Source organism: Ctenopharyngodon idella, chromosome 2 (assembly GCF_019924925.1).
Source record: "Ctenopharyngodon idella isolate HZGC_01 chromosome 2, HZGC01, whole genome shotgun sequence".
NCBI classification, from domain to species: Eukaryota; Metazoa; Chordata; class Actinopteri; order Cypriniformes; family Xenocyprididae; genus Ctenopharyngodon; species Ctenopharyngodon idella.
In genome coordinates this window covers 35,409,675-35,434,904 of record NC_067221.1, presented here as the reverse complement: position 1 = coordinate 35,434,904, position 25,230 = coordinate 35,409,675, and the positions used below count along the sequence as shown (strand labels likewise).

Below are 25,230 nucleotides of genomic sequence, written 5' to 3'. Positions count from 1 at the left end.
GCTGGAAATCTCGACAATGACAGATTTGCAGAAAATATGGGCCTTGCTTTTTTTTTTTTTTTTTTTTCTAAAGGACCCCACCCACCCACACTTATTCGCCCCCCTTCACAAATTCTAACACACACCGAACTCAACGTCAAATAGCTTCACACTCAACCAATCACAAGCAACAGCATTGTGTCAAACTACATCACAGTGGCCAATCATAGGTTTTGCAGTCTGTCATGTGACACAAAGCCCCGCCCCATTTGTGGAATCATTCAGAGCGCGAGTGGAACTACAGCGATTCAGCAGTGACCGGCGCAGATCCAACCAGCTGAAGGATCCGAAGAGATTTCTGACGCGATACAAATGCTCCTTACGTGGAATGTCTTCCTTCACGTCTTCTTAAGATTTTAAAGAAGGTATGTAAGCCTTCACTTTGCTCTCACAATGCAAAATTTGAAGATATTGGTCATGAATAAAGGGTAAAAGCTGTTGGTGGCAGCTGCGCATAAAATAGGAACTGTGTCACCAGTAACTTATTCATAAAAGTGCTATGTCTGTAGTTTGATTGATCAATTTCTGCCAGACTTTTCAAAAATATATTGCTATTTATTCAGATGTTTTATGTGTTTAATTGAGGCTATTTATCAGAATAAATTACTACATTTATAGTATAGTAAAAGTTAAATATAAATCACAGTCAAGAAGCTTCTGTTTGCACAATGCTGAAACAAGATATCTACAAATGCAAAGATCTTTAAAAGCCACTTTTAACCTCTATTGGTGGTTATTTTTGAACCTTACTTCGGCTATATTTAACTGTTCTCTTCATATTGTATTGTTTTTTATGTTTACACCAAAACCTTTGGAATATTTATCTGCGTGATCATTAAAAAATATGGGAAATAAATTATATTGTTGTTTTGAAGTAAATCTTTTGTGATTTAATAATCCATGCAATTAACAGGAGGGTTAAAGGACATATATGCTACAGTACATGTAAGAGGAGAGTTGTAACATTTTGTTTTAATATTTTTATTGCACTATGTATCTCAATCTTTGATATAATATTCCTGAATTTGTCTGAAACAAATTAAAGTAGTTTAAAAATCCACAATACCGTGTAACAATTAATGTCATAAACAAAGAGTGCTATTGTTACAGTCTATACCACAACCAGAGTGGGCTGTAACACTCATTGTTCATTTTATCGTGGCAATGAAATTGACTTATAATTGTATTAAATAATTGTAAAAGTGTATAGGAAGCATTTCGATTCAAAACTGCAAACAAAATGGGAAACAAATGTACATGTACACTCTCCCATTTCGTGCAATCTTTGTAGCTCCAGTAGAAGTAAATTAGAAAGTGTTACAACCTTCCCCGTCTGCTCAGACATGATATTTCTAGTTTTCTAAATGTGTAGATGAAAATCTTGATCCAGATCACCTGGACTTCACCTCTTGTGTTTGACTGCTTTCCGTTTTCGGTATCACAGACTGTGGTGTGAGTCATCTCAGTGTCCAGACTCTCATCATCACTGCTGCATCATTAGATTAAATCAGTAAACTGATGCTTGCATGTGGGCTGAAGATAAACTTGGCTTAGTGACAAGTTAAATGTGCATAATTACCTTTCAGTTTCATTGTTCTCTGCAGTTTTTTTCTGTTATACAGTAAATGTTACATATTAACTACAGCAGTTGATGTATTTTGTACAGACAAGTCACTGTTTAAAAGAAAAAGTAGAAAACCCCAGTTCAGACGGAAGTACACTAGAAAAAGAAGTACACAGCTGATCTTTGAAATCCGTCTGGTATTGCTGACAGGATCCAGATGTGTCTAATTGCAATATATGAAATCTGTTTGTTGCCGTTCTGGTCTGCAGTGAGATAAAGTAAGGTCACGGAAAGCTGCAACAGACCGAGAGAGGCGACTGTTAAATATATTACAGGCTGTGATTTGATCTGTACCGGAAAGTAACCCCCCCCACACACACACTCCACCTTCTTTGTCTGTCTCCCGGGTTATCTCCACCTACTGCCACCCTCAGAGACACCTGAACACAGACATAATGATCAACAGCAACGGGTGTCTGGAGAGAACACCCCCTCCTCTCTTCCACTGTCTCTCTTTCTCTCTCTCTCTTACAAACAAGCAAGCAGGCCCAAACAGACAGCAAGAATTCTATCATGAATAGGGCACACACACAAAATGATAAGACACTCAAATCCGATGTTTTTATTGCCAGGTATGTCTGCTGGGTAAGATACACAAGCTTTAGAAAATATTTGAACATTTAATGATGTCATTGTATGTAGGCAACAAAATGTCAAACACAACAATTTAAATTTAGTTTAAATAAAACAGCTCAAACACACACTCTCAGGAAAAAAGGTACAAAAGCTCTCACTGGGGCGGTACCTTTTCAAATAGTACACTTTTGTTCCTTTTAGGTACCAATATGTACACTTTAGGTACTAATATGTACCCTCTGGTGTTGTTCGGTCATTTTACCGAACAACACCAAAAATGGCAGTGACCACAAAAAAAAAAAAAAAATTATAATCACGGACTTGATTACAGAGAAAAAAAAAGTGACAGTTGTGTTGTTAGCAGTCAGAGATGACTGGCATAGGAAATTAACGGGAAATACGAAAAATATGAAAAAAGAGAGCAACTTTTGGGGGGTACAATCTACAAATCAGCCACTATGCAGAAAAAAAGCACAAGGGGTGACACTCTAAAATAAAATATCAAGACAAGAGTGCAAAGGTGTCTATTTTGGTACAAAGGTGTACAAAGGTACCACCCCAGTACAGCTTTTGTACCTTTTGTTTTTCCTGAGATTGCACTTTTGCAAGCAAATCATTCACAAAAAGATTTGTTGTGTTTAAAATAAGAAAACCATAGATATACTATTTAACAACACTTGAATTTTCAGATGTTAAAAGTACATCGTAAAAAAAAAGAAAAAAAAAAGATTTTTCGAAGTTGTAAATAAAACAAAGAGAATTGGAGAATGTTCAGTCTTTTTACTTCAAAATCGTTTAATTCAGTGTGCTCCTTGCTGTTTCTTTGTAATTCTTTGTAAAATCTTCTAGAAATTTCTGAGTGAAAATTGTTCCAAAGCTATTTTTTTTTTTTTTTCAGTCTAACTGCAACAATATTTCTGAAAAGGAAATTAGTTCTGAGAGAAACCCATTTGGTTGCAAATACTTTGTTACTTGGTTCCAAATTAGTGGTAAACACTTTAATGTTTTATGTCTAATGCATTGAAACATTTGAACTTGTTAGATATAATTTGTTAGAATTTGTGAGTTTGTTAATTTTTAACAAACCCTAACATAATGTATGGCCATGATATCTGCTCTGAATTTCATGTCTTTTCAGTATTAATGTAATATTATTGATGAATTAATGTTTGATCTAAACTTGTTCCATTTATGTGGCATTACACTATTCTCAGACATCATCATATATCAGTCTACCACTGTAGCTACGATCTCTTGCTCTCTTTTCACCTCAAGTGAAAATACGGGTGGCATATTTTTGGTCATTTTTGTTAAGTGACTACATGTTACATGTCGTAACGTTTCTTTGAAACTGGCTACATATTTTTGAAATAGTAGGTTTGGAACTTCAAAATGGTGTCTTACACAAGGCATATGACAAAAGTATGTCTCAAACACATTTATTATCACTCAAAAATTTGGGGTCAGTAAGTTTTTGTTGTTGTTGTTGTTGTTGTTGTTCTTCAGCAAAGATGAATTAAATCGATCAAAAGTGACAGTAAAGACACTTGTAATGTTACAAAAGATTTCTATTTCAAATAAATACAGTTTTTTTTAACTTTCCATTCACAAAAGAAGCCTGACAAAATGTATCGTGGTTTTCACAAAAATATTAAGCAGCACAACGTTTTCCAAGATTAAAGTAAGAAATGTTTCTTGAGCACCAAATCAGCATATTAGAATGAAAGATGGTGACATTGAAGACTGGAAAAATGGCTGTTGAAAATTCAGCTTTGCGATCAACAACAAAGCACACTACAATCAAAAATCCGAAAGATTACTATTACTAACAATATCATAAAACCAATAGTTTGAGCACAGCTCTTTTAAGAATGTCCCAGAAATCAAAGAACCCTTGCAGGAGGTAAGCACATTGACTGACTGCTTTTCAAGTGAAAACTGAAAGACGAGGTTTTGTTCAGAGGTGTGTGTTGTTCGGCGGCATAAATGTGGGCATTCATTGCAAACAGTGAAAAGCAGTCACCATTCAACAATCATATTCAGACGCACAGAAGTCAAGGCAGCTCTAAAATCCGGAGAATGTTAGTTCTTGAGGGAATCCACGCCCATTCCAAGTCTCAACAAAACCCTCACACACATACATACAGAAAAAATGCCTCCATGTGTGGTTGTGATGATTTGAGAGAAATATTCCAGAATGGGCCACACTTCAAAGAGATGTTCATCCATTCTGTCTGAGGAACTAAAATTAACAGAAACACCTCAGGGGGAATGTGACACCAGCTGCTTGTTTTTTGTTTTAACACTTTTTCAGGGTGCGCTTGAGCTTGTGCACTCACATATGTAGTCTCCATCTAGAGCCATCGCTATTTCCAGGGCAAGGTTTGTGGCATCCACACTGTAATCTGTTCTGTGGAGAGGATGTTGAGATGGATTATTGAAGCCCCAACGTGCTGTGTGTGTCATTACTGTGGAGAGATCAGCACAGTGAGGTTAATGAGCCAATCTGCATAAACTTTGTCCCCATCTGGAGCATTTGGGTGGTGTGGGGCAACGTAGAGCATAAGTGCATCTACATCACCAAAAACCCTTAACGTAGAGAATGATTTATGCTAACGATCTTTCTACTCTTCACTGAAAACTTACAACACGAACTCAGGCTCCCTGGAGCATGACTGCTGTTGGCTGGTAAAAACTGCACTGAAACGGCATGGTTTCGGCTGTAGTGACACATTTATATACAGCTAAAATATGAGATGTTATGTATAATTTCCACTACCTACTGCTCAGTCATAGTGTGTGATTGTATACTTTATGTAATTTTTTTAATGAGTTTGGTGCTAAAACCTGCAATTTTCTAAATACCGTCTCTTAACTCTGCTTAATATACAGAGACAACTATAAGTAAGCTGTTCGCAAACATTTCCCTGAAAACTGTAAATAGCTTGTGTCACTGTGTGCTTTCAAATGTCTGTTTGATTTTGAGTAGCAGCATTGGCTCAGCCAATGGCACGAGTTTGAGGTGGGACTATCTGTTTGGTCGAACAATGGAAAATGATGGGAAACTGTCCTGCATGGAAACCCTTATTCCATTTAGTGGCACTAGTGGCATAGGAATTACATACAGCTGCTTTAATTGGAATTATGGAATTTGAGTGGAACACATCCTAACCCAACTTGTAGAGAGAGCTGGAATGGGTGTGTTTAGGACTTTAGCGTCTGAATTAAATATAACAGTCCTCGTCTGAGAATGGAAAAACACATTTCGCTGCCCTGCAAAGGCAAAACACTAACTACACGTTTTGTCAATTGAATTATGACTGAAAACAAGTCCCTTAAACTGTGATTGACTGTGACAGATGGATTTGGTTGGACTATGTTTAGAGAAATATGTTTGAAAATTGATATCAAATCAAAGTCAATCAAAAAACCGAGCCAAGCTGCTCAGTTCCAGTGTTTTGCTTGTGTTTTTTCAATTTTTTATTCTAGGGCATGTTAAAGGGTTAGTTCACCCAAAAATGAAAATAATGTAATTTATTACTCACCCTCATGTCGTTCCACACCCGTAAGGCCTTCATTCATCTTCGGAACACAAATTAAGATATTTTTGATTAAATCCGATTCAGTTCTACCTTAATATTATAAAGTGACGAGAATACTTTTTATGACCAAAAAACGACTTTTCAACAATATAGTGATGGGCCGATTTCAAAACACTGCTTCGGAGTTTTACGAATCGAATCTTTGGTGCTCTGAGTTGATTCTGATTCGATTCGCAAAGCTCCAAAGCAGTGTTTTGAAATTGATCTGAGCAGATTGGCTCAGTCTTCTTGATTAACTTTGATCTGATATCAGTTTTCACACTCTGAATTTTGTCACTAGAAGTGTCACTGAATTTTCAACACCACATTAACATCAAACCTAAAAAACTGACAACCTTTAAACGGTTAGTTCACCCAAAAATGAAAATAATGTCATTTATTACAGTAATTTAATTCAGTAGTTCTACCTTAATATTATAAAGTTTTTTTTGGCGCATAAAAAGTATTCTCGTCACTTTATAATATTATATATATAATAATTTATAATATTATTATAATATTATCGGATTTAATCAAAAATATCTTAATTTGTGTTACGAAGATGAATGAAGGCCTTACGGGTGTGGAACGACATGAGGGTGAGTAATAAATGACATTATTTTCATTTTTGGGTGAACTAACCCTTTAAAGGTTGTCAGTTTTTTAGGTTTGCTGTTAATGTGGTGTTGAAAATTCAGTGACACTTCTAGTGACAAAATTCAGAGTGTGAAAACTGATATCAGATCAAAGTTAATCAAGACTGAGCCAATCTGCTCAGATCAAGTGTTGGTGTAGTTACTGCATTTTTTTTTTTTTTTTTTCTAAGGCATTTTAAAGGTTGTCAGCTGTAAACGTCATTTCAGTTTCCATTCACAGTTTTTTTTTTTAACTGTTTGATGTTGGTGTGTTAAATTCAGTGACACTTCTATAGTGACATTCAGCCTTTTTTTTCTCATGTCATTCTGCTTTTGCGTGTGGTAGCTGGAGATACTGTATACTGATATACTATATATATAATATTTCTGTATAGTTCGGAAAATGTAGGCGGTAATTGTAAGTGTGCATTCACAAATTAGCTCTAAAGAATTGTCTCAAAAACATCCTCAATCAGTCTTAAAGACATTCATTTGACTGGTGTAAACAGCTCGTTTGACAGTTGCATCATAATTGTGTGATGAAATAATGTGAAATTATGAGGTTGTTTTTAGGCTTGGTTATGCTTAATTTATCTTTGATCCCAAACTTAAGGGAAAAAAATATTTATTTAATGAAATGCCAGTTTTGATATGAACTTTGCATGTATACGCCACATTTTCCTTACAATCTGAACTGAAGAAACAGTAGTGAAATTGACTTTAACTTCCTATTTTCTTTGGAAACTAAAAGCCATTGTCATGAGAACATTTTTTGAAGGTGCTGACTGTAGAATGTGCCATGTGTTTATGACTGAGGATTTAACCACGAACATCTTTAACAAGCAGTTTCCCAAGAGAACACCTCTGATTACGTTAAGAAATTTAAAAAAAAAAACATAAATGCCACCAATGAAATGCAATACATAAAAAACCCCATCCAAATGGCTAAAAATGAAACTGCAAGATTGCTTTTTATGTCTGTTTGCATGAACCCTCTGTATTGTTGGCTGTAATCTGTGATCTGTAGACTCAGTAAGTTGGAACCTTTTGAAGAGCAACACATACAGTACAGTTAAAGAACACTGTTCTACTGAGTGTCTATGGCATAAACAGAAAGTGACGATTCCTCTTTTTTCTCGCTTCCAAAAGACAACCACCCATCTAGTCTAAACCATTAGAACATTTCGTTTTTTCCCCTCTCATTACCCATAATGCTGTAAACCCCACTGGGCGCAGTGTGGGACCCCACTGCTGTAGGATGCACAAGCAATGAGCCGTTCATTTCTCTTATTTCATTTTCCTCTTCTTTCTCTCCCTTTTTCTTTTTTTACTTGTTACCCCTCTCTGTGTGAAAAATGAGAGAGGACTGTTTGAGAGTTTAATTCATTTTGATTATGTCAAGGAGAAAGAAAAAGAGGCTGTTTTGTTAATTTAATCTGCTTGGAGATGAAATGATGGAACTGAATATTTAGTTACATTCGTTCTTTATGTTAATGATTGTGGTGTGATGGTTTGCTTATTTTTTGTTTTCTCCCCAAATGTAGTAAAGAAGAAAAATTTTTTTTTACAATCTTTCCACATAAACAGAACCAGCCTGTTTCGATGCAAAACCCTTATGGGAATGTCATTTCGTTTCACTTGTGTTGTATCATATATATATATATATATATATATATATATATATATATATATGAGTGTTAGCACTCGAGTCTTGATGTCACATGACCACATAAAACCTGATGTACGGTTCTGAATTGGTCTCACTTCAGACAGAGGTTTTGGCATACAGAAAATTTTCTTTTTATTATTTCTTATTTTTTCCTCATTAAATGCTCTTTTTATAGGCTTCTCAACTTCAGTGGCTTCAGTGGAAGCCACCAATTTGTCTTGTTTCAGCAGACGCCAGAGCAGATGCTGCTTTTAGTACGAAAAACTACATAATGACTCAAATTTTGGGGCTCTTACTGTAGAATGTGCCCATACTAAGCTTTTTCTGTAGTTTTGTGAGGATGCAAAAATGATTTGATTCTCTTATTATGATTTTAATTATTTTTTGAATTTCAGTAGTCTCCATCTAAAGGGCCATTCACACCAAGAAAGATAACTGCTGTTTAGCCATAACTATAAAATTGTTATATACAGTAAGTCCATACCACAGCTATAATGATAAAGACACAGAGAAGCAATGTCATTGCTTGTATTATTGCCCAATTTCTCTTTCAGAATTATTTTTCTCCAGCTGATGTACGATTAAAGAACTTGCAGCCAATCAGAATCCACCTCACTTTAAAGAGTTCGAACATTTAAAGTGGCAGGCGCTTGCTTAGAATAAACAGAACGTTATCGTCTCTTTGGACAATAATATAGTTATAGTCAGGGTTGTCGAAAATACCGACTTCGACTTCGACAGCATTTCACCAAGCACTTACACAGATACAAAAGGGAGCATTTGAAAGCAGGCCTCTATCAGCGGATCTGTCTATAAGCGGATATATTAGGGATCTGCTGATAGACGCCTGCTTTCAAATGCTCCTGTGTGTATCTGTGTAAGAGCTCGCTGAAGAGCATCAAAGATGTCTATTTACAACTTGTTTTTGAAGTGTTGATCATCCTAGTACGTATCACAGACATATCTGTTGAGCACAAGAACACAATGGCCAATCTGAGGTGTTTTAAAAATCTGCTCAACAGCACTCAAAATGCTAGGGGGAAATACTGGTATCATCACATTTTTAAAATTTCAGTACCGAATTGGTACCGAAGTCGGTACTTTTGACAACTCTAGTTATAGTTATTGTTATAGTTCTCATTCTTGGTGTGAACAGCCCTTTAGGCTGTCCAATCTGATCACCTGGTGTTTACAGGTAGGCCAGAGGTTTTTACCGAACCCAAATTGCGCACGTGATGTGTACTTGCAGTCTATATAGTGTATGTGTTGTGTTGCATTTATAGTTTTTTATAGTGATAAAGTATGTTTACAAGCTGCTTAATTCATAAAATTTAATCAAAATTAAAAATGAATTAAAACTAAATTAATTGAAACTAAATCCATAAAATGATCCTATAATGGGAACTCCTTAAAGGTTCTATATATGAAGAGCCTGATAGAACCCTTGAAAGTTCTATATAGAATCTTTTCTTCTAAGAGTGTACTACCTTACCAGGTGGCATTTGGGATAAGGTGAGCGTAGGGTGGCACAGGACCATTTCGGGACCATTTGGTCAGAACCATTGCCAATAGTCAAAGAATACAGAAAATATTACTTTTGAACTATAGTACTTTGCTCTCAAATGTTTTTGAGTGTTTTGCTGAAAGAAGACAATTCAATTGTGTGCCATTGTTCATGAATATTGTCATAGTCTGCATTTTTCCATCTCTGAAAAGGCCAAAAACTTCATACATTTTAATTTTGGACTGTTTTAGTCCAAGTAGTCCGATGTCTGATTCTCATTGTTTGCCAGAGTGGAAAAGAAGCTCTTATTGTTTTATGTTTGGAGTCTGATGAGTTAATATTGGAGCTTGTAATGGCAGCCTGACTCTTGAATCGTGGAAAACCCTTCCATTAGATCTGTGCATTTCTTCATATGTCCATATGGAGACGGCATGAACAGGAAATGGCATGCATTCCTTTTGTCCGATTCAAAAATAAACTCCAGTGTGCACTTCCTGCAGAGGCGTTGAGAAGAGAGAAAAGAGAAAAGAGGTGAAGAGGGAAAAGAACAAAAGCAGAGGAAATAAAGAGTGTAGTGTTGTTAAACTTAAACGGGCTCCGTTACACTCAAGGATCTCTGCTGTGATTTGTTGAATCCTCGGGTGATAGTGTTGGCTTGTAAATCACACACCATGTTTCCTTCTTTTGCAAGGAAGATTAAAGCTCTTTGTGTTGCCACATACATCCCTGCAGTTCTTCACTTCCTGTCAGCAAGACATGTGATTGTTTGCCCAGTGTGTGAGGTTGCCATTTGTCATAGGGTGTGTCTCAATCAGCTCCATAGCTCCCTAGGTCGTGAATCAGTATATCGTGTACTCAAATTCTCTGCACGGTCCCTGGCTCACTACACATTGAGACACTGATGGTGACTTTATAACATAGTCATTGAACAACGTCACTACTGGTATTTATGAACAACAGCAGAACTGATATTTTTTCCAATAATTTTTTTTTTTTTTAAATTTAAAATACATAATAATAAATACTTTGATTGTTACATATACTTGCAACATTTTAGCCGTAAATTAATTATAAATGTTATAGCTAGATTATGTTCAGTACCTGTCTAGCGATGTATGTTTATGCTTTTTAAATAATGTTTTTTTATTTTTTTATTTATGTTTCGTGCTTCCAAACTCCCATTAAGGAAGCATAGTGAACATCGATACTCCCTGGTTTTCGTTGTGCATTGTGGGATTTTTTTAGGGAGCAAACGTTTCAGTGTAGTATTATTAAAAGTCGGTACCAAGTCAGTACTGAAATTTAAAAAAATGTGGCAATACCAGCATTTCCCCTAGCATTTTGAGTGCTGTTGAGCAGATTCTTAGCAGATTTGTAGCCAATCACAGACGTATCTGTTGAGCACGTGAACACAATAGCAAATCATTGGTTTTTTGAGAATCTGCTTAACAGCGCTCAAAATGCTAGGGGGAAATAATGGTATTGTCACATTTTTAAAATTTCAGTACCGACTTGGTACCAAAGTTGGTCCTTTTGACAGTACTATTTCAGTGTACTGGAAATATTTTGTGATTGAGACAGCCCTTAAAATGGACGACTCCCTGATCACTGAACTAGGTAGCTGATTGAGATGCACCCATAGACATTTTTTTGTTTTGCAACAGCTCTGCTTCCACTTTACCTTCTAGAAAAATCACATGAAGCTGCATGACTTGAGTTCTGGCATGAGAATTGTATATTAAATGTTGAAAATGTATGTTTTACAGAGAGACTAATGGTGAATTTATCCATAGATGGAAGTCTTCAGATTTCCTATAATGCTTATCAATCACCTAATTTGCTGGTTAAGCTTACAAAACTATTAATGTGCTTTTTGTTCAATTCCATTGCCCTCTGTCTCTGCTTGTACTAGAACGTATGCTATGTGAATGACCCCTTTGTTTCGCAAGCTTTAAGACATGTTTCTAATACTCATACTTTTTTTGCAATTTTATTTGTGTCCTAATATGGTGAAAATATGCATTGTCTTGAGAGTAAGATAATTAGGGCTACACAATGTATTCACAATGATTTTGCTGATGATACAAAGTTATATAAAATTAAGCAAGAATCAATAATGTCTCTGGTTTAAACTTGAGTAACAAATAAAGTATGGTGTTAGATTTGTAGAATTTGATTCATCTCTGTGAATCAGTTAAAACTCTCTTTTTCAGTAAATAATAATGCAAATGAATGCAGTGATAGTATAGTACAAAGATTTTTATAGAAGTCCCCATATGGCATTTTTCACATTTTGAAATGTTTTTGTAAAAAATATATGCAGGTATATATTGCTGTTTACTATTATTTACAGTATATTGGCGCATATACTGTAAATCAGTGTTGTTATTGTTAACTAAAAAACTAATAAAAATAATTGGCTGATAGAGCTGAAGTTAAAGTACTAAAGTTAAAGTTTTAAAAACTAATAAAACGAACAAAATTACTAAAAAATTCAAAATATATTAATGTTAAAATATTAAGTACAAAATAGTTAAATAACTATATATATAAATAATATATGATATATATAAATAATATGAAAAATGGGCCTTTATTATTTTTAAACTGGATTTTCTTTAGTTCTTACATTTTCATAAATACATGTATATGTATTGAATATAGATTTTAAAATATCAAGATGCATTTTGCACAACCCTAATTATGAGTGTATGTTTTACGAGGTTCTTTCAGGCCAGACTGTCTTGTATCAGTCATATGGTTTTCTGCAGTACTCTGTAATCCAGGGTTTTCATCTTTTGTGGATGTGGCTCTGGTGCCCGACGGTCTGTCCCCGTCCTTTTGTTTCAGCCAACCATAGCTGTGCACTTTCTCTTTTATGACCATATTGTGTGGCGGGGATGCCATGTGATTTTCTTTTTACTGTGTTTCAGCTGCTCAGGGGCCAAAAAGTTCGAGCATGATCATGTAAGTGTGTGACTTTTGTGTTTTTCAGAGGCTGTGCTGGACAGTAGGAGATGTTGAAGTTTTGACTGTGGGTTTGCGCTCCCTCTCACCCACGCTCTGTCTCCAGAAGCTGCAGGGGTTTCGCTGAGTTGGCAAAAATGCGTCGCGACGCAGGAACAGAAATAAACTGTCGGCCTTCAAGAACTCCAACACACACGCACATCTTGTCCTCATCGGACCTCCAAGTAAGCTGTGAGGATAAAATACTACAGTGTTGAATAAGAAAAACAGTGAAATGATGGACTTTCCAAAACCTGACACGCTGTAGATATATTTTATGTAAATGATTGTTTGGGTTTTGGCTCCCAGCCCTTCATATAAGGGATTTATTGCAGTTTGTGTGTTCCAAGAAAAATTAAGCTACAGTATGTCATGTATAAGGGCTCCATACATCCTCACACAAACCCTGACCACAACTTTATTTAAAAATGACTGTACAATGGCTTTCCATGTGTAAGTGACGTCTGTGGAACAGCCTCTAATAAACCATAAATCAAAAATGAGAGAAGAGGGAACGATGAAAACCATTCTTGACCAAAAAAGCTAGGTAAAAGCTGTTCTTTCAACACACACAGAGACATCATCACATCTGCAGGGCTTTGGTTTCTCTGACTGACATCAGGTTTATTTTTTTTAATATGCTCATACACATTCTTGCATGTCCACTCCCACAGATTTATGTCCTTTTAATGTAGTTGCCGCTATGTGAGGGAGGCAGGGTGAAAGCTTTATGTCTGTCTGCTGTGATCCGTGGTGTAAACAGTCTCACTGTACCCTGGAATCTCGCCACTCCTACAGGCTTTAGAAAAAGGGGCATTCAGGGTGAAAGGAAGGGGCAGCATTTTGATGTGTTTTAAGGAGAACAGTTTGCTGTTTGTTTGATTGATTGATGTTTTAAGGTGGGGCTGTTTAATTGGTGCTTTCAGATTGGTAGCTGGTTTTATAGTGGGATTGTGTAACTGGTGTGTGGTTTTGAATGGTTGTAGAGTTGTTTTATTTAAGAAAAGCTATAATACTTGAATTCATCCCAATGGGAGTTTCTCATCTTGTGCATAACCCCTACTGACGTACACTACCACTCAAAAGATTGGGGTCAGTGTTTTTTTTTTTGTTTTTTTTTTAAGAAATATACTTTTATTCAGCAAGGATGCATTAAATTCATGTGACACAAAGACATTTATAATGTTACAAAAGATTTCTATTCCAAATAAATGGTGTTCTTTTGATCGTTCAAGTTCTTTAAAGAATCCATTTTATTATTAAGCAGCACAATTTATATTTTCTTGAGCAGCAAATCAGCATATTAGAATGATTTCTGAAGGATCATGTGACACTGAAGACTGGAGTAATGATGTTGGAAATTCAGCTTTTCCATCACAGGAATAAATTCTATTTTTAAATATATTCAAATATAAAACAGTTATTTTAAATTGTAAAAATATTTCACAATATTACTGTTTTTACAAATAAATGCAGCCTTGGCAAGCAGAAGACACCTAATAAACAAAAAATATTACCAACTCCACACTTTTGAACAGTAGGGTATGTGATTCGAATTCTGCCATCGTTGCTCATGGCCAGTCCATATTACACTATTTAAACCTTTACAATTACTTACATGTAATACTGAAATATTTATTTAAATATTATTAGAAGATTACAGTGCTTCGTTTGAAAGCTGTTCATGGGGGGGAAAAAAAAAAAACATTTTGGCAGCAGAATTGTGTAGTTCTGGCATCTACCAGCAGAGGCAAACTGGCCCATGTTAACCAGCCAAACCTTGTCCCATTGGTTTTATTAGTTTAGGTAGGTTTTGGTTGTTTGATTGGTTTGCTGGCTTTAAGGTGGGGATGTTTGATTTGTTGTGGAGATTTAAACCCAACTTCAGTTTACTTAAAGGCACAATATGTAACATTTTTGGATTAAAATATCCAAAAACCACTAGAACAATGTTATATATTTTGTTGACTTGTACTTACATTAACCCAGATGTTTCCAAGAATGTTTAAATCCAGAGAAATAAGCAGTTTTAACCAGCACACAGGCCGTGCATTGCCTATCATTGACATCATACCCACATTATCCTCTGTTTACTGTTTTATTTTGTAGAAACCATGGAAACACCAAAGACGCTTTAATATATTATGTGTTTTATTAGACAGGTGAGCAACTGTTTGGATACATTTATCAACAGAACACTAATCATTGTTATATAGCTCAACACAGTAAGTCTTATTGTTTAAATCTTGTTTTCCTGATTTACAGCGAGTACCATGTTTTACCATGCCTAATATCGATCTAGCTTATTGTAGTGTGCAACAAGTGTCTCATAGTAGCCTCGGAGCGAACGCAGAGAGTAGCATTATAACAACTTTCAACACACAAATGTATCTAAAACGATAAAACGGCTCTGCTTTACCCCACATACGAATGACCGGAAGAAGCGGAAGAGGTGACTTCGGCATGATAAAAGTTCCGCTGCTCTTGAGACGTGTGTCACACTCGTCTCTCATTAGCAATCGCTCCAGGTGCCTCGGTCCTGCTCTGCTTCGTTACTACAGTAATGTTAATAATCTCATCCATGATTATGATTATTACACTATGTACTTATACACTATTATACTTATGCACTATGTACTCAACCGTGTAGTGTAAACATTTTATAAGGTTATTTTGTCATTTAACATTGGAATCTGATAGCCCCTTCCCCTCCGCTATGTAATGAAAGCTGCGACAGTTTAGTGCATGAAGTGCCCAACATTCCACACTTCATTTTTCGGTTAATTAAGTGCATCATCCGTGTATTTAAAGTTTATTTTTTTTCTGTTTGGAATTTTCAGTGTGAACGCACTAGTTGCACGATTCATAATACAAAACAATGCATACCCTATTGTACACATAAAAACTGAAGTATACTTTAGGCTTAACTCTTTGCATAGTAAGTTTTACATTTATTCATTTAGCAGACTTTATAGTGTTTGACCAATATTGATTTTTTTTTTTTTTTTTAATGGCGATGCCGATATCTTAAATCAGGGTGGCCGATGGCCAAAATAAAGCTGTATGATATCAGACTATTTAATTTAAAGATAGTAAAAAACAAAATATGCATAACAATTGCTGAAATTCAATTTGTTATTTTACATAAGATTTATTAAATTTGAATAATTTGAAAATGAATATAAAAATTTATAAAAATCTTTAGATTGCAATTTTTTGATTCTGTAATTTGTTTATAGTGTTTTTCACAAATAGAGAAAGAGTTAAAAATATGAATAAAAAGGATGTAAACACTGTAACACTGTAAACAAAGACAGTGGCTGAATACGAAATTGTATGCTTCCCTACTATTTAATTGGCAAAAACAGTATGTGACAAAAGAAGTATGTCCGGATTCACAGTACTCATAAAAGAGTAGGCAAAAAGTACCCGGATGACCTACTACTTCCGGCAAGATTTTGAAGTGTGCGTGATGGACACTTTACTATCCCTTGAGCCCACGGGAGAGGATTTGTAAATGGCAGTGAAGCAACGTAACTGACGCTGAGAGGTCACATGATAATGACAACATGGCGAATGTAGTATGTCCAGATTACATTCACACATTCATACTATTTAGTACATAATTTTTTAGTGGTCGTTTAGTAATTACTTATTCAAAATAAGTACCTACTCAAGAGAGTATACGATTTCGGATGCAGCCAGTAAACTTATGAAGACAAAAAATAAGAACTTGGACGTTCAGGCGCTGGCATTCTCAGTGCTTCAAAATAAATTTTTAAAATTAAAATTATTAAAATTAAAAGTCCTGCTTCCAACATATCTGCCAAACAGTAAAACTTATCGGTCAAGGCTGATAATTAAAAAATACCAAATATCAACTGATATATCAGCGTTGGCGTTATATATTGGTTGAAGGCAAGTTTAGAACATTTAGACATGTACTAGTCATGTGATGTCTTCCTCTTCCTCTCTTTCTCTCTTCTCTCTTCTCTCTGTGTTGCTGTGTGAGGGTTTTGAATGAACTTTGTGGTGATTAACAGGAAAGTGAATGTCTGTGTGGTGATTTGCCAGAGATTGAATGGGTTGTCCAGTCACTGATTTTTACAATAGGAAACATTGTGTATAGGCATGTCTGACAAACATCCTTTTGTCTGCACTGTAGAAAACAGCTGTGTGCGTGTAAATCAGTGTTTGGGTGTGTGTGTGTGTGTGTGTGTGTGTGTGTGTGTGTGTGTGTGTGTGTGTGTGTGTGTGTGTGTGTGTGTGTGTGTGTTGGGGGGGTGGGGGGGTCACAGTCCCAGACGGTCTCTGAGTTCAGGTCTGTAGCAGGTGAGCTGTAGAAAGCCTTCAGGCTGATATCAGAGACAAACTCTCACTCAAAGCCTGACAGCTCTCTAAATGCCTCTTGTAGACACACACACTAATGCATGCATACACAATCTTTCTTTGGGGGTCATTGGAACAATGCAACCAGCAAATCAACGCTGCATTCCTAAAGGTTTAGGGGTCTAAGGTTAAACTGGGGTTTACCTTTGTGTGCTGAAAATTAAAACAAGCTTTAGAGATGGTGAACTAGCCCTGAGTCCTTGAATTTTTTTCCTCAAGGTTAAATGCCTAGAATTTCAAAATATGACACATTTTACTGTCAGGTACAATACAGTTCAGTTCAAAAGACTGGGGTCAGTAAGATATTATTTTGAAGTAAATTAAAACTTTTATTGATCAAAAGTTACAGTGAAGTATGGAAGCTTGTTTTCGCCACTGAATAAAAAATAAAAAAGATAGTTGTGACTTTTTGTCTCGCAATTCTGACTATTTTTTTCGCAATTGCGAGTTTATATCTTGCAATTCTGACTTCTCAGAACTGTAAGATATAAACTCACAATTGCAAGTTATGAAGTCCAGTTCTGAGGGAAAAAAACACTGACTTGCTTTCTCTTGTGTTTATATCTCACAATTCTGACTTTATAACTTGCAATTGTGCGTTATAAAGTCAGAATTGTGAGATATAAACACAATTCTGAGGGAAAAAAAACCTTATAACTCGCAATTGTGACTTTATATCTCACAATTCTGAATTTATAACTCGCAATTATGACTTTATAATTCACATTTCTAACTTTATATCTCTCAGTTGCAAGATATAAACACAATTCTGAGAAAAAAAAGTAAAAATTGCAACTTTATAACTTAAAATTCTGACTTTATTTTTCGCAATTGTGAGTTTGTCTTGCAATTCTGACTTTATAACTTGCAATTCTGGCTTTATTTTTCTTGCAACTACAAGTTTATATCACACAATTCTGACTTTATAACTCGCAATTCTGAGAAAAAAAAAATCAGAATTGCAAGATAAAAAGTCGCAATTACTTTTTTTTTTTTTTTTTTTTTTATTCAGTGGCGGACACAAGCTTCCATAGCAAAGACATTTATCACATTACAAAAGATTTCTATTTGGAATAAATGATGTTCTGTAATTTTCATTCGTCAAAATACACAAAAATTCCACGGATTCCACAAAAATATTAAGCAACACATTATTATCAACAATGATAATAATAATAAAAAAATGTTTCTTGAGCACCAAAATCAGCATATTATATAGCTTTCTGAAAGATATTCTGACATTTAAGACTGGAGTAATGATGCTGAAAATTCAGTTTTGGCCATCACTGGCATAAATGTCCAATCAGCTGGTCTTAAAATAGGGTTTATTTTAGCAAAATGACCGCTAAATTGAAATATGTAGACAAGTGGTCATTATACAAAAAATATTTGATTGCTCAATGCATTGATTGACCCATTAGCACTGTAATATTGTTTGTAGCATATATTGTTTCCAGGAAGCAGTACATTCAGCTAATTTTCTTTATTTGCACTCTCTCTTTCTCTCTCTCTCTCTCTCTATTTGCATTGTTTCCTATCAAGGGCTGATTAGGTTAACTGTTTTCCCAGCCCCCTACCTCAGTTTCAGCTTTAAAGCTTCATGGCACCTGCGGCACTGTGAGATTGTATCGCTGTGGTAACTCGGGGAAGCTTCTCTTTTATCTCATCAGAACGTATGGTATTCCTTTGCTGTCCAGCGGCGCATCTCAATGAAACAGTCATGCAGCTTCAAAAGAGAGCCTTGTCTTCAGTGTTTCTTTACAAACGGACTGAAGCTCAGATGAAAGATAGACACACCAAAGGCAAGAGAGAGACGCCATCAAAATGGAAATTTTGATTCTGATTGGTCATCTGTAGTCAAATATTTTTGCATAGTGACTGATAAACTGTATAGTAGTCCTTTTGCAGGAATCATTAGAAGTTAAAGCTGTTAAAAATATAAAATCTCAATATGGAGAATCAAAATCACTTCAGAGAAGTTGCAGTTTAAGACACTTTAAGATCTTATTTTTCTGTTGAGTTCTTGTTTACTTTGCATCCAAGGTAGGGTGACAGCATTACATTTGAAAAGGTAAATTTACACTAAATACAACAACAAAACTTAATATAATCAGTGAATCATTTTTTAACTGAACAAACGCATTGATTCCATTAAATGGCTTGATCTGCACATCACAACATCTATCTGTGAATCATTTGTTTGAACTGAACAAACACATTGATTAACTAAAATGAATCAGACTTCCCCAGCACTACATATCAATTAGTGAATAATTTCTTAAAACAGAACAAACAAATTGATTAACTACAATGAATTGATTTACACAGCACAACATCTATCAGTGAATTATTTGTTTAAAGTGGACAAACAAATCAATTTGTTAAAAAGAATCAGACATCCCCAGCACTACATATCAATCAGTTGATCATTTTTTTTATCTAAACAAACAAATCAATTCACTAAAAATGAATCAGACTTCCCCAGCACAACATATCAATCAGTGAATCATTTTTTAAAACAGACCAAACAAATTGACTCACTAAAATGAATCAGACTTCCCCAGCACAACATATCAATCAGTGAATCATTTTTTAAAACAGACCAAACAAATTGACTCACTAAAATGAATTGATCTGCCCAGCACAACACATATCAGTGAATTACTTCTTTGAACTGATTTGTTTGAACTGATTAAATGACTTACTTTGTTAAAATGAATCAGACTTACCAGCACTACTTATCAATCAGTAAATGATGTTTTAAAACTGAACAAATTGATTCACTTCAAATGAATTTATCTACCCCAGCACAACATATATCTGTGAATCATTCATTTGAAGTGAACAAACAAAATCAATTTGTTAAAAAGCATCAGACTTCCCCAGCACTACATATCAATCAGTAAGTCATTTTTTAAAACTGACCAAACAAATTGATTCACTAAAATGAATTAATCTGCACAACACAACATCTATCAGGGAATTTTATGTTTGAACTGATCAAACAAATTAATTTGTTAAAATGAATCGAACTTCCCACTACTACTTATCAATCAGTGAATTATGTTTTAAAACAGAACAAACAAATTGATTCACTAAAATGAAATGATCCACCCCAGCACAATATCTATCTGTAGCCACATTTACATGCACACTTTTTGTTCATCATTCAAATGAACGATGAATCCGATCATCATTCATGAAGTGAACAAACAAATCAGTATGTTAAAAAGAATCAGAAATCATACATCCGCAGCACTGCATATCAATCAGTGAATCTTTTTTTTTTTAAAACCAGACCAAACAAATTGATTCACTGAAATGAATTTATATGCCCAGCACAACATCTCTCAGTGAATTATTTGTTTGAACTGATCAAACAAATTACTTGTTAAAATGAATCAAACTTCTCAGTACTACTTATCAATCAGTGAATTATGTTTTGAAACAAAACAAACAAATTGATTCACTAAAATGAATTGATCCATTCATTTGAAGTAAACAAACAAATCAGTGCATTAAAAAGAATCAGAAATCACTCAGACATCCCCAGTACTACATATCAATTAGTGAATCTTTTGTTTGATCTGAACAAACAAATTGATCCACCAAAATGAATCTAGCACTACATATCAATCAGTGAATAATTTTTTTGAACCAAAATGATTCATACAAAAGTCCATATGAAATTATAATGTTACTTGTTTGAAAGAGTAGCTGTGAAAAAGCTCCAGTGTTTTGAAAACAGTTGAACTGAACCGCCAAAATTTAGCTAGTAGCTTTTAATTAGTTATTCTTCAGCTCTGGCATGAAGTCATATTTTGTATCAAAAAGGAAATCCTAGGACAGGTCTACCTTTCCTCTCTCACAGTAAAGACACGTCCACATCGGTGGAAACCACAGGTGGCTGTAGAGGACGGAAGCTTTGTGCAGACACATCAGGGGTGATCGTGTTCCTGATTGCCTCCTGTCCTCAGCGGCAGCGACGTGTAATCAGCGCTGATAGACGAGCTGCCCGACCACGGCTTGATCCAGGGTATTTTAAGAGCTAAAACGGGGCCCCCTCCCAACCCCCCACTTCCCCCCCAAATTCTATGGAAGACCACAAGGAGACGCACTGAAAAAGGCCACACAGTCCACGTTAAGATCAGACCACCACGTCTGAAAGTCATTACAGACTGTATATTAGATACATGCGTATATATAGGAAGGCACATTCTTTCTCTGCCTCAGTTTGTGAAGTTGGATCACTTCGGACCACCCGAAGCACTGTTAGGACAAATAAGGAATGAAAGCTACACTGCAGGCTCTGGTGTTCTTGATACACGCTATAGGACAAACTGCTGTGGGACTGAGGGTGAGTTTGGAGTGAGTGTGTATTTTAAATGACAGTACACTGCTACAGTCAAAAGATTGGAATAATTAAGATTTTTAATGTTTTTTTGAAGGGAAAAAAAAAAAGGTCTGTTATGCTTACCAAAGCTGCATTTATTAGACCAAAAACATCTTAACTAACTGCTTTCTATGTTAATACATTTTAAAATGTAATTTATTCCTGTGATAGTTTAGCTGAATTTTCAGCATCATTACTCCAGTCTTCAATGTCACACGATCCTTCAGAAATCATATGCTGATTTAGTGCTCAGTTATTATTATCTTGTGTTCTTATTAGTGCTTAATTATTAATATTGGTTCTTTATTTTTATCAGTGTTAGAAATAGTTTTTGCTCCTGTTTTGTGGAAAATGAGGATTCTTTGATAAATAATAATAAAAGAACAGCATTTATTTGTAATGGATTTTTTGTAACATTATGAATGTCTTTACTGTCACTTTTGATCAATTTAATGCATCCTTGCTGAATGAAAGTCATATATATATACGTGTGTGTGTGTGTGTGTGTGTCTTAATGTGTCACGGATTCCACAAAAATATTAAGCAGCAACGTTGATAATAAGGAATTAAACCTTTGCTAACACAAGGATAAATTGCATTTTAAAATATATTAAAATAGAAAACAGTTCTTTTAAATTGTAATAATATTTCACAATAAGAGACTTCTTTCAAAAACCTTAATTATTAACTTTTGACCACTAGTAGTGAATGTTTTGTGAAATATGGGATTTCAATCTTTTTATTTAAACCTGGAAATAACTGAATTTTTAGGATTTTGAAAATTTGAAAATTATGAACATTTAAGATTCTGAAAAAAATTCAAATATCTGCAAGGTGGTTTAGATCATACTTGTACAAATCATATTTCTTGTGTTTTTTTTTTTTCCTATTAAAATGGGAACAGCATGAGTGATACATGTTGTATGGACTACATTAATGGCATGCAACTTTACTGATTATACACTGATCACACATATATAATTCATACAAATATCCTGATATATATCTGATAATATCCAAAGATTTGCAGAGGTGTGACAGAATCCTCCAATCTGATATGAGAACACCAGCAGAGCAAGGTTTTGGTGACGCAGCATAAATCGGACTACCTCATACCATTTTATTTTGGGTACTGTGAAGTCTGTGTTCTGTCTCGTGAAAATGTAATGCTGAGTATCTGGATTAACAGGAGACCCCCATACACACACATCCACTCTACCCACAATCCCCCTGGATTATCACATCCCTCCCTCATACTGCTGTTGCCATAGGAAACCCTTTCACCCCCCATGGTCATCTGAAGAGGTGCTGCAGTGTGTGAATTCATTGCGCATTGTGTTTGAAATGGTACAGCGATTTGGGTGAAAAGTTTGGTTTTGGTACAAATCAGATCATGGTCTTTTGTGTGAGAGGAAAGAATGTGTGTGTGTGAGAGGCCAACATGCATTTTTTAAATTACAAAATTACTGAAATTATCTGAAATACTATCTGCAGTGACATGCTTTCATAACATCACTTTTTATTCTTTTATGATAAAGATTTTATTTGACTTTCAGAGCATTTTCCCCATAGATTTTGTTTTTGTGTGGGAAGGTCCTCTTTAACAGTACTTCCTCCGGATTTTTATTAGGATTTTAGTGCCATACGAATATGATGGAATATTTTTGTTCTGTTGAGTATTCTGTTCTTTTGTTTATTATTCAGTTTCGTCTTTTGAGCTTTTATTAGCCACAGCTTTTATTAGGGTTGTTCACACGGTCTGCAAAAATAAATAAATAAACAAGCTGTAATAACTGTAATAGTGTGAAATATTATTACCATTTGAAATAACTGTTTTCTATGTTAATATATTTTAAAATGTAATTTATTCCTGTGATGTCAAAGCTGGATTATCAGCATCATTACTCCAATCTTTGGTGTCACATGATCCTTCAGAAATCATTCTAATATGATGATCTGCTGCTCAAGTAAAATTTCCTATTGTTTTTAATGTTGAAAACAGTTGTGCTGCTTAATATTTTTGTGGAAGCCATGTTACATTTTTTCAGGATTCTTTGATGAATAGAAAGTTCAAAAGAACAGCATTTATTTGAAATAGAAATCTTTTGAAACATTATGAATTACTTCACTGTCACTTTTGATAAATTTAGCGTGTCCTTGCTAAATAAAAGTATTAATTAATTTCTTGCAAAAAAAATTGTTAATGACCCTAAACATTTGAAGTGTCTATATTTATTTAGCAACCATTACATTATAAACGTCTTCATTGTCACTTTTGATCAATTGAATTTGTCCTTGCGAAATGTCCTATTTTATTTTATCCAGTTTTATTTTATTTTATCCAAAGGAGTCATCCAGATGCCAACAATTATTCTTATATTTTTGTTAATGTGTCTGTCTTCTTAATCAAAATGTGCTTATAGTTTTTGAATTTTTCACTCATATTCTCATTTTGTCTTCCAGCAGGTGCTCGGCTCAGCGTGGAGAAAGGTCTTCTTGAACCTTCTGGAGGGCACAGAAGCCCACGTGACAAGGTTTGAGTGAAATATTTTGGTCTTTCTCCCCCTCTTGCTGGTCTTGTTGAACATTCAACGCTGTCGGTGAGTTTTTGACACTGAAAAACCATCGACCGTTGATTGTGCCCTGAGGCCACGCCCTCTTCAGCCCAACAGATCTCACTTGGACACGCCCACCTCTATACATTTCTTCAAAGGTCATAATCAACATTCATTGCTGTCGGTGGGTTTAGTTTTGTAACAGCTCTCTGAACAATGAATGTAACTATGGCCCAGATTCCTGCCTGTCATGCCAGCGTACATCACACTCTATGCCAGTACAGCGGAGATCAGCTTTTCTGTTCCTTTCTTCTCCCGCTCTCATCCTCGCGGATCTGGAGTTCTTCAAGGAAGACGCAAATAGAAGCAGCCTCGCTGACTGCTTCCTCCTGCATCTAATTGGTGGTTGTGTAAATGTGTGCGTGTGTGGAGCGGATAGAAGGAAATGGAGGATGAATGTGTAATCATTTAGATGTTCTTCTCATTTGGCTGTTTTGTCTCTCAAATTATATACTGTGTTCACTGCAGCCTGAAATGAGCCTAAAATGGCACTTGCTGTTGAATACTGTGTCCTCCCTGTCAGCTGTGTGTCTGTTTGGTGTTTTGTGTGCACTTGGAAGTGTACGAGGTGTGAGTTTGTGTTTGTGCAACTTTTTAGTCTATGTACATATGTAGCGTGAGACAATGTATGCTTCTCTGTTACAGACATCAAAGGAAAAAAGCTTCAGTCTTAAAATCTCCAGATACTGAAACAACAACACAGTCATTGCCTAATCCTGTCTATTTTCTGTCTCTTTCTTTGACTACCTTTCATTCCTCCATGTTCTCAGCGGAACATTCTCTGAATAAAATGTCTGAATAATAAAATCTCAGTGGCGCATTGTGTCTCTGTCCTGATTTTGAGTGTTTGTTGTCGCATCTTGTTATGGAGAAGATGCTTGAACAGCAGGGAGCGACATGCACAAAGTGATTTTACCAAAGTACAATGTTTCTGTCAGTATACCGAGGACCAAATTATCAACCAAACATACACCATATTTCTGAAAAGTGGGTGAAATTAATGCATTATGAACCTTATCAGCTTTGACTCATGAATATTAATTAGGTGCATAACGTTTGTCTAATGGAGTGCAACAGTCGCTTTCGGAAGTAAAAATCCATTCATTTTCTCCATAGGGGAACTGATTTCGAACAATAACTTATAAACCTTTAAAGACAGACCTAATATGAGCTATGAGGTTGTTAATAAATTGTATATG

At 35.3% G+C, this 25,230-nt stretch overlaps 1 long non-coding RNA gene across 2 annotated transcripts; it reads left to right on the top strand.

Annotated features, from left to right (window-relative positions):
* Nucleotides 1–271: 271 nt before the first annotated feature.
* LOC127502696 (uncharacterized) lies at nt 272–24,851 on the top strand. Of its 2 annotated transcripts, XR_007926903.1 has the most exons (3): nt 272–404; nt 12,624–12,819; nt 23,880–24,851. It is a non-coding gene; the product is annotated as an uncharacterized LOC127502696 (long non-coding RNA). The 2 variants fall into 2 exon arrangements; XR_007926901.1 differs by lacking the exon at nt 23,880–24,851 and having other exon boundaries at nt 12,624–13,868.
* Nucleotides 24,852–25,230: the final 379 nt, after the last annotated feature.